Below are 11,704 nucleotides of genomic sequence, written 5' to 3' on the forward strand. Positions count from 1 at the left end.
TACATTGTCATATAGGACTTGTAAAATACTTTTGACTGCATATAAAAAGCTTTACCAAGCTATTTTGAATAGATTAATAGCGAGTGCAGCAAGAGTAGCAAAGCGATGCAGGTAACTGCGAGCTCTGATGAAAACGCCTGGGCAAAGAGAAAATTCAGACTACTGCACATTCATTCCTAAGAATTTTTTACCGCAGTAATTTAGACCCACAATGCATCGCTTCATACACAAACTCTAAATCAACATTCTCGCGAGAATAACAACAAAAGTTAAACGAATAATAAACTTGTCTTGATTTAATGATTTTATCTGTTTATTGCAGAAAGATATTTATAAACTGATTGAAATCTGCCTTGTTCAGGCTTCGGTTTTTTAAAGCAACATACATGTACAAACGACGTCATATGACGTCAGAATCTAATATGCACCGAATGTCACGTGCGGATTTACATGTCCAATCTAAATGAAAATGGATAAGTATATGAGCTCGCCCTAACGGTCGCACCGTCAACATATTAAAGCTACATAGCTATTTCAAGATACAAAATTAATTATCTTAATCAAGAAATTGTTCTGCAGTGTTCTGGACCTGATCTTACCTGGTGAAATGTAACTGTCCAAATGTACATTATCTTCCCTCTCCAAGTCGAGTAAGCTGACAAAATCGGACTGCCACCCCTCTCTGAGAGTTTACTCTTGGACTCTGGTGGGTTACCGTAGAATTTAAACTTCTGAGATAGATCACAACGGTGTCAGTAGGCGAGTACCATTTCGCCTATTTTCGGGAGAACGTCAACAAGGTCAATATACTAATCAACACGACACATGGCTATACTTTTGCCCGAAAACTATGCCTAATCTGCTATTGTAGAATCCTTTCAACCAATTTATGTCACTTCACACATATTTTTGCAATAAACATCACATGATGCATCAAAATAACTTTGCAGCGTACAGCATTCCATGGAGGCTGCCATTTATTTTTACTAGCGCCACCTATGTAAAATAACTCATTTGAAGAATCTTGACAAATTCTCGATTTTAAACACCTTGTATCTTTTCAATACTTCGTTTGCACAAAAATATTAAAGTAAATTTTTGTTAAGCCTTCCATGTTCACTTGAATTATGTATTAAGGTTTTGTACTCCTTCTAGGGTTTTAAAGATATTCTTTTCTGAAATAGGCATTATTTGCACACTATCTGTACAAAATTACACCTCAAGTACTTTATCCCTGGCTATATGAAAAAAGAAGAATTATAACAAAATCACCTGTTTATATTCAATTTAGACCCAAATGAATATATTAAACCCAATTTTATTGAATTTGAAGATCGTCGATGAATCACCTTTTCTGTACTGCCTGCATGATTTTTACACGGAGCCGTACTTAAAAGTCGTCTAAAATATATCAGAAAAGTATTATTCATCAGAGATTGATGTAATAATTAAATCGCCAAACCTTGAAGTAATTGTATTTGACAACATTTTTAAAACAACAACACGAGGCGGTTATACGTTTCCGTAATCTTGATAAAATCCTTTACAACACATTTTACGCATAAAATCATATTATATAAGTGTTGTATATTATTTTCATTCACAAAAGAAATGATATCAATGTAGACGATGTAAACGCGATATGGCATTAACATTGTTTACATTGCAATGTCAACGATGTCGACATGTAGAAACAATACAAACGTAGGCGATGTAAACGCGATTTCGTTTCAAAATTGTTTACATTGCTATGTCGAATACGGCTGTATCAATTTATCGATATATCGATACGTATCGATATTCAAGGAAAATATCGTTTCGAAAAGTAACTTCCAATATGTATCGGACAGAAATTTTTTTCTTCAAATTCTGTTTAAAAGGTGGGAATTTCAATCACCAAGGATAATATTTTTTTTTTCTGAATTAAAACCTTCAATATTTATATAAATTCTAAGGAAATAACACAGTTTTTATAATTATTACAAAATGCAAAGGGAAATTTATTTGAACATGTTGATTTTACTGTCATCGAAAGTTTTAACTGAAGTGTTATTTTTAAAGACAATGAGACAAGAACTTTAACATGGGAAATAAAACCCTTAATTGTTATGAAATGTATACATTAAAATAATTGAGAAGCCTTTTATGATGAACTTGTTTCAGAATACAATATATCGCATATCGTTTTAAAAAATATTGTATGGTATCGAAATTTTCGGCTCAATACACAGCCCTAATGTCGAAGATGTCGGCACACATTATAGAAATAAAAACAATGTAGACGATGTAAAGGCGATACCGCAACAACATTGTTTACATTGCAAAGTCGACATGTACAATGTCGACATACAATGAAAAGAATTATAACAATGTAGACGTTGTAAAAGCGACATCGTATCAACATCGTGTACACTGCAATATCTTCATAATGAATAAAAACAATGTAGAATATTTTATAATAATATCTTGTCAACATTGTTGTCATTGCGATGCTGACAATATCGAATTTATAAAGTGTACTGGACATGAATGCAAAAACTGACAAAATGTTTTTATTAGAGAAAAGGAAAATGGACTAGTTGAATACAAAGCTTTTATTTTTAAAAAAAGGTGTGTTTGTGAAGCACTGATGCACCCGTATGGCAACATAGCAAAGGTTAAGGTTTCTCTAATGCTGATCAATTATGTTGGTATCTTAAGTAAGGCCTTTTCAGAAGAAATACATATGTGAAATAAAAAACACCACCTGTTCAAGGGTTATGACCAAGGTAAACATTTTTAAATGAAGGACAAACTCTGGATCAAGGTCAAAGGGTCAACGTTAATGGTTTCTAATGAAAGGCCTTGTCTCAAAGATTACATATGATAAGTATGAAAGTGCTGGCCCTTACTGTTCAATAGATATGGCCAAGGTGAAAATTTGTATGGTCAAACTCCAAGATCAAATTCAAAGTTAATGATATCCAATGAAATGTCTTCTCACAAGAATTACATATTTGAAGTATGAAAGCCTTAGCCCTTACCGTTCAAAGTTATGACCAAGGTTAAAGTGTTTTCGTAAGTACGGAAATCTCCATGGTCAAGGTCAAAATTCTTGGTTTCATATGAAAGGTCTTGTCAACAAGAAGTGATATTTGAAAAATGAAATTCCTAGTAACTACCGTTTAAAAATTATGACCAAAGTAAAAATCTACAATTTTTGGGTAAAAGTGGGTCTAACTTCAAGGTCAAGGTCAAAAGATCAAGGTTTTTGGTATCAAATGAGAGGTCTTGTCACAAGAATTGAACATGTGAAGTATGAAAGCCCTAGTACTAACCCTTCAAAAATTATGGTCAATGTTGTATTTTTAAAGTAAGTCAAACTTCAAGGTCAAGATCAAAGGGTCAAGGTTTTTGGTATCAAATAAAGCGTCTTTTCACAACAATTAAAACTGTGAAAAAATAAAAGCCCTAGCACTTTTAGTTTAAAAGTTACAGCCAAGATTAAAGTTTTTTTGTAAGTACATAAATCTCTAAGGTCAAGGTCAAAAGGTCAAGATTGTTGACATCCAATGAACGGTCTTTTCACTAACAATATACATGTCAAGTATAAATGTCCTGGTATTTACTGTTCAAAAGATATGGCCAAATTAAAAGTTAAGAATTTTTGTGTAAAAGTGGGTCAAATTCAAAGGTCAAGGTCAAAAGGTCAAATTTGGTGATACCCAAAGAAAGGTCTTGTCACAAGGAATACACATATGAAATATGAATGCCATAGCTCCACTAGATCAAAAGTTATGGGCAAGGTTAAAGTTTTTGCGGACAAACAGAAAGACAGAGAGACAGAGTGATAGACAAAGAGACAGACGGACACGACAAAAACTATATACCCCCGAAACGTCGTTTACGGGGGCATAAAAATTCACTTTATAACATGTTATGAAATATATTTTAGGGCTAGTTTAAGTTTTAGACATTCATATATAGCCCTTCAAGATTTCTGTTATAGGTACCAGTAGCTACTGAGGTCATGTATGGCTTGCAATATTGTTTCTAAATTAGGGCAGCAGGAAAATATATCTTAGGGATTCAGTACTAAAGGTTACGGTCATCCGTTGTTCATGACAGACACGTAGTATCGTTTTTGAAAGTGGTGTGGGGTAGGCATAAAAACTGCACAAAAAAGAAAAAGTGGGGAAATTCTCCAAACTCAAGTGTGTGTGTGTGTTGGGGGAGAGGGATGTTTCTTCCCCCTCCTCCCTTCCCAAACCAAACGTGATACTACATGCATGCTTTATATAGTTTAACTTAATTACTGTATTTGAGCTGTCATAGTGACTCTCTTTCATAAACTAGAATTATTGTGACAAGCTAATAAAATAATATGCACTCTCCTGCTATTGCATGAAATGCTTTCTATTACAAAAAAGGTCCCAACATTTTTTTACACGGTAACAGGAAGGCAGACAGGGCGAAAAATATATGCACTCGATTCTTTGATTACGGGGTTAAAAATTGGCTGGGGGAAGGTCTTTGATAACAATGCACCATATTCATAAATTTTATCTCCAGCGACATGGTGCGCTTGATCCATGTACCATCTTTGATTTTCTGGTTTTGCTCCTTCAACAGAGAAACAAAGATTCAGTGATTGATTGTCTATTGCTTAAAACTTATTTGTTAATATTTCGGCAGAGAGAAATGAGGAATTTATTACCACTGTATGAAGAAGAACAAAGATCAAATATATTCGAACAAATGCATAAATTACTCGAAGGAAGAACAAACATAATATCAATTATTTTTCCCCCTCTCACCTAATAAAAATTTTGTATCACTGTAAATGGAGTCATTTTTCAATGGGGGTCAATTTTATATAAGACTAACATATACCATAATGACCCCAAGGGCTCTTTTTCTACAAAAATGATTTTTTTCTACGGGTGGGGGTCACTTTATATCGTTGAAAAATGAACCTCCCGGTAATTATTCGATGGGAATCATTATTAGTCTTTAACAGGCAAATTGATTACCGCGCGGGTATGATAATTTGTCAGCAGATTTAGGTGTATTATAGGACCGGAGTCTTCCAAAAATATGAATTCAATGCTTATATTTAAATTCTCTAATTTTCCATCTTCATAATTCTTTATTTTGTCAATTTTGCATGTTAATTTAGCTGTTATAGACGTAAGAGCAATTTGTGATGTTGCGCAGTTAAAAAACGCAAACAACATTGTGAGGAAAAATGAAAATTAATTCTAAACGCACATTTGTTGTTTTTTATAAGTTGATTAAACGGGATAATAGTTTTTTTTTAATTAATTTGAGTCAAAACAATGTACAATTTGGTATTCTAGAGTACTGAAAATGCATATAGTTCCTACTGTTTATTCTAACGCGCGGTGACATCTTTTCGTATGTGTTATAGAGATTTGAACGTCGTGGATTTCTAATGGATTTCATAAGGAAAATACAGTGAAAGTATAAATATTGTAATTTGTAGATTAACAAAAAATGTAGAGAAATTAAACTCGAAAGTTGAAAGGTGAACGACACACACGGGGACTGGCACTATATATACGAACAAATTGATTGAAGATCAGGGTTGAAAAACTGTATTTAAAATTACCTTGATAGCATGTTTGGTTGCATGATATAAAACCACTCTTGCAGGTACACCTATTATCCTTACACACGTCTGCATTAAAACTTCCAGTACATTGCTCGTCCCTATAGCAAAATCCACCTAAAGCCACTTCACCTAAAATGTAATTTCTTGCAGTACATTAAACATAAAGTGTACAAGAGGGTTGTCAAAGAAAAGGGCAGCCAATAATTTAAAATATTTCGTTAACTACTAACCAAAATTATTCATTTCTTATATTATATGATGAAATATCAAGAATAATGTCCATTAAATGCATTAGAAAACATTTTAACTATTGAATTTAGATGGGCGGTGCACGGCAATTTTTTGACTTAAAAGAAAGCATTGAGAGCTTTAATTTCTTGATTTGTAGGCTACATGGAAAAAGAAAGTGACAAAAATACAATATGAGGACACATGCATACCTTAGAGTACTTGTGTGTATAAAGAATTATGACATGCAACTTGCAGTATGCTAATACGTATTTGAGTTAAACGTTCGAGAAAAGTTTTGTAGTGCTTAAACAAATGTATATGCTTCATTCAAAGAAAATCTTTCGATTATGTGCTCAAGTTAAAAAACAAGAGGCCCATGGGCCACATCGCTCACCTGAGCACTGTGGCTGGGAAAAAGAGAAATTGGATTATTATTAAATATTTATATTTAAAGAAGTCCCATGACCAGTCATGGCTTTGCTTTTCTTGATAAGATGATTTTTAAAGAATTTTCCTAGATATGTCTATGTAAAATTTTAATTGGCCATTGTGGCCCTGCCCTACCCCCGGGGGTTAAGATTTGAACAAACTTAAATCTACGCTTCCTGGGGATGCTTCTATATAAATATGATCAATTATGGCTTTGTTATTCTTGAGAAGAATATTTTTAAGAACTCTCCTATATATTTCTATGTAAAACTTTGGTCGGCCGTTGTGGCCCCGTCCTACCCCCTGGGGTCATGATTTGGACAACACTTGAATCTACACGACCTGAGGATGCTTCCATATAAATATGATCAATTATGGCTTTGTTACTCTTGAGAAGAAAATTTTAAAGAATTTTCCTGTATATTTCTATGTAAAACTTTGGTCGGCCAATGTGGCCCCGCCCTATCCCCGGGGGTAATGATTTGAACAAATTTGATTTTACACTACCTGAGGATATTTCCCCATAAGTTTCATCTTTCCTGGCATAGTGGTTCTTGAGAAACAGATTTTAAAAGGATACCACCAAATTTCCATTAATTCCCAATTATCTCCCCTTAAATTAGGGCTTGGCCCTTCTTTTGAATAAACTTTGAATTCACTTCACCCAAGGATGCTTTGTGGCAAGTTTGGTTGAAATTGGCCCAGCGGTTCTCGAGAAGAAGTCGAACATGTAAAAAGTTTACAACGACAACGACGACGACGACAACGACAACAACGACAGACAACGGACAAATTGTGATCAGAAAAGCTCACTTGAGCCTTTGGCTCAGTTGAGCTAAAAATAAGATAAATTATCTGGTTTATATACAGTAGAATGTATATGAATTATATGTACTGCTTTGAAAATCTGAGCATTGAAATGAATTCATATTCTTAAAGTACCATTTATACACATATTTTTTTATTTTTTATTTTATATTTTCACAGTATTTCATTGAATAATAACAGGGGTTAAGCCTGCAAAGGATAAGCCCATTCAATTTCAACATACGAGCACATACAAGCTGGTATTCGTTTTATTTAAGCAATACAAAACTGAGAATATAAGAGGTCATTCTCAATTCACATCTTACTACTAGTATGCTCTAAATTTCACTTATTAAAATTAAGATAAAAAATGTGTTTATGAAACAATATGTGCCTGGTGGCAACAAAGTTCGTAAAGTTATTTTCAGCATATAAATCACAGTCAAGGCCTCAGTGTCACTGACTTTGATGTCATTTGGAAGAACGTAATTTGTGTGAAGTATACAAACTAAATACAGCTCAACGCATCTTTTATACTCACATTTTTTTTTTCGCACAAAATAAGGTCACATTTTTCTTGCAATAAAACTTAAAATTATCGAGCTTCAGAACGAGATGTAACCCTTATTTTATTACATATTTCATGATTAAGAACCGGTCACGGTAGCCTAGTGGTAGAGCGTTCGCTTCGTGATCGGGAGGCCCGAGTTCGATTCTCGTTCGCGGCGCGGCGTCATACCTAAGACGTAAACAAAGGTAGTGACTGTTCCTTCGCCAAGCACTCGGCACTAGAAGTGAAAGTCACGGGTATTTCGGATATGACCTTAAAAACGTAGGTCCCGTGTCACGGTAGGCGCTGGCACGATAAAGAACCCTCACTGCTCAATGGCCCTGAGTGCCGAGTGTAGGTCTAAATTTGAAGCCCTTCACCGGCATACGGTGACGTCTCCATATGAGTGAAAAATTCTCAAGAGGGACGTTAAACAATATACAATCAATCAATCAATCAATCATGATTAAGGCGCATATTATCTAAAATCATTATCTTAAGTTTTAAAACTCGATGTTTTAAAAGGAATAATTTCATAAATTGTATGATGTTATATGTGTACGATTCTACACCATGGGTATTCATAAATTAATAAATCGAGCTTTCTTTGATACTATTTAGTTGAAATGTTCAAATTGACTTCTTACAGATGAATATTTTTCTAAAAACTTTGCATATATCCCGTACTTTTCTTGGTTTTGTCGAAATGTAGCGCCGAAAAATGACAAAACTGCATAAAGAAACCATGCCAAAGGATAGGATAATAAAGTATTGTTTATCTTTCAACATAGTAAATTGTTACTATTTAAAAGAAAATTATTTTACATTATGATCTGAAACTTTGAAATTTTGCGTTGGAAGGTATCTTTCCTGATCCAAGATATCAGAAAGTTAATCTGACAAAATACCATCTTTAACATGGAAAGCTGTCAAACAGATGAGAAATACTTCTATCATTTTGCGCCTTAGTGTCATATTAATTGAAAGAAATTACAGAAGTTACAGAAACTGCACTGTTTCTTTATTTAGGCAATGCAAATGTATGCTTTAAAATGAACGGATACAAAGACGGCTGCATTTGACGAAAAACCATCCAATAACATACAAAAATTCTACCAATTATCATGTGTGATTTATGTTTGAAGTAATGAATAAGATCAAAATCAAGTAATATATCATATTTAAAATATATTTTGTTACCAAGTTGCGTTTCACAATTTTGCATTATAACAATGTGACCTTAACATGCTTAATTTGTGCAAAAAACTATATGATTTTTAAAAAGTGCGTTGAGCTGTATACAATATCTTTCTATTTTGGTTCAAAAGTTATGAACAAGTTTCATCAAGGCCATTTTTGCATATAGGTTACAGTCAAGGTCAAAGTAATAAATCTTGCAGGCAACTGAAAGAGCTTAATTAGTGGAATTTGCCTACCAAATATCCTATATATGGTTCAAAAGGTTAGGAATATGTACGAAAAAAGTTATGTTTTGCATTTACCGGTAGGTCACAGTCAAGGTCACAAGGTTATTGACTTTGGTATCCTTTCAAAACTATTTTTAGCATACTCATAAGTCACAGTAAAGGTGACAAGGTTTTCACCTTGGTTTCATTTGAAAATAATCTTAAGCATATTCATGTAGGTCACAGTAAAAGTCACAAGGTCATTCAAAGTTGGCGATTATAAGAGTATGCATACCAAATCTGAAGTTTCTATCTTTCATGGTTCAAAAATTATAGCGAAGGTTAAAGTTGACAGAAAAATACACATAAATACATGTACATACATACAGGACAAAAACAATATACGCACTGATCAATCGATATAAAAAGTATGTTCTAAAACTTGGTTTGGGGTTTTAAAAAAATACCGTATAAGTAGAATTTTTAGCAAGGATTTAATTTTGGTATTATTAACGAGGGTGCTGACATCGCTAAAATTGAATATGTTAAAAATTAATGGCGTATTATTTGAGCTTCTTTAGTAAGCATTTTAAAATCGCTAAATTTACTTCTCGCTGAAAATGAAATACCAGATTTTAGGTAAAAATTGATAAATTTTCATCTCGCTAAAATTTCCACTTACTAGTATACGGTACATAGCCAAAAAATCAGATGTACTTTTCAATTCCATCTTAATAATCTTCGAAAAAATGCCAATATTAAGAGTTTCGAAAATTTTAACCCAAAGCAAAGATTTTTTTTCATCTTCAAAAAGCCTTTTTTACAATAATTTACCTGCATAACAACGGTTTTGTATTGCAGTATATCCCTCTCCACATGTACATCTAAAATTCAAGCAAACACCAGAGTAGGTTGTGTCTCTACACTGAATGTCTAATACACATAGGCCACCAACAGGAACAGCTAATGATGTAAAATTGAAATCAACAGTGCATTAGGAAAAAAAGTAATTAATATCATGGAATATACCTAATTTTCTTCAGATCAGGAAAAGGCGATCATTTCTGAAATATTATACAATTTTTCTTAGTTTCTGTGATTGAAATTATGATTGCGTCTTTTAAAAATGTTTCCTCACAAATAATTGATGCAACCTGCAAGGCGTTTGTGTAAGATACAGGTCGATTGTGTTTATAAATAAAATCTAATTTCTATTTTTGTTTGTTTTCTCTGTAATAACTATTTGAAAGTGAGATGAATTGATATATTGACCATTCTGAAGACATGTAAATGTCTCCAAGCGATAGATCAGGAGCTAGGGAGGTCTAACACGCATGTAAATCTCGTGCTGATCACAGTGGATGTCTTTAGGTTCGAATCAATGGCCGGGGTCTATTGAAACTAACATGAAAGGCCTCGTGTGATTCAAGCCTATCAGTCTACATTCTAAAAATTCTACATTCTAAAAATCTAAATTTACATTTTTTCTTTCACCATGAAATGGAAAGATACCCAACAAAAAAGAAACGCATATTCAGATTAAACATGATAATCTAAGTTATCAGTATAAACCTTTTTTTTAAAAGCGATTTTTAGCGTGTTCTGATAAAAATCAAACATGTTGCAAATTGAAAAGTTCAGTCGATGTCAATGACGTCGCCTTCAATTTCTAGGGTATACTGTTTAAACCAATCCATGTGTCCTTTGCAACCTCTCAGCGCTAGTGAATTTCAATGTAGGAACGTCATGCACAAAAAGCAGCTCCTTTAAGTCTCTTGTTAACAATTTAAGCACTTTTATGCTGATTTCTTCATCCAGAAATTGTACAGCAATTCTGAATCGATTGTCCAGGTGCTAAAGGGGGATATTTGACGGTCCTGTCTGGGTGTGGTTACGGTCGGTGTAACGTTGAATATTGACCCGGGTTGAAAATTGATCTGGGGGTCATTTTTCAATGTTTAATACTGAGACCTTAGATGTTGAATTTAGACCCTAGTCCGTTGGAAACTGAGCCGATGTAAAGACGAATAATGACCCCGGTCATTATTCGACGTCGAAAAATGACCCTTTTGCCCGTAGAAAAAGTGTCACCACCCTAAAAATTTGCAGAACCCAAGTGAAGAAAGATGACCCACGTAGAAAAATGACTCCCCATGGATTAAAGTTGAAATTTTTAGGGGGCAAAAAAAGATAATGAAGCATATTGGCCAATATGCTCACTTGAGCTAATTGGGAATTAATTGATGATATGTTGATCTCATAACATTACACAATTATAGCAATGCGATGAATCAGAATCTAATGGAGTAAAAGATTTATCGAGCATAAAGGGTTAGGTAAACATTGTTTTTCGATGGTGGAAATCATCGTACTGACAGAAAAAAATCAGCAGTATTATATATTATTATATCCTCCGCTTGAAAAGCGGGAGGGTATATAGTGATCAGGATGTCCGTCCGTCCGTCTGTTAGGCATTGGGGTATCCATCTCTTATCCCCAACTCCTCTTATATATAAAAAGATGTGTTTGTGAAACAGCTATGCCCCTGTATGGCAACATAGCGAAGATTAATCTTTTCTTAAATGCAATTTAAATATATTGGTACCCAAAGTAGGGTCTACTCACATTAAGAAATACAACTGCAAAATAGTAAAGCCTTAGCACCAC

General features: G+C 33.8%; 1 protein-coding gene across 1 annotated transcript in view; it reads right to left on the minus strand.

Annotated features, from left to right (window-relative positions):
• Positions 1–5,739, minus strand: part of LOC134246581 (uncharacterized) — a 46,251-nt gene extending 40,512 nt beyond the window's left edge. The window contains exon 1 of the mRNA XM_062728970.1: positions 5,612–5,739. The gene's annotated coding sequence lies outside the window, so the exon portion shown is untranslated. The remainder of the gene's footprint in view (positions 1–5,611) is intronic.
• Between the last annotated feature and the right edge of the window lie 5,965 nt (positions 5,740–11,704).

The sequence above is a fragment of the Saccostrea cucullata genome, unplaced genomic scaffold (genome assembly GCF_032062105.1).
Source record: "Saccostrea cucullata isolate Sc308-1 unplaced genomic scaffold, CSIRO_AGI_Scuc_v1 ctg2222, whole genome shotgun sequence".
Lineage (NCBI taxonomy): Eukaryota > Metazoa > Mollusca > Bivalvia > Ostreida > Ostreidae > Saccostrea > Saccostrea cuccullata.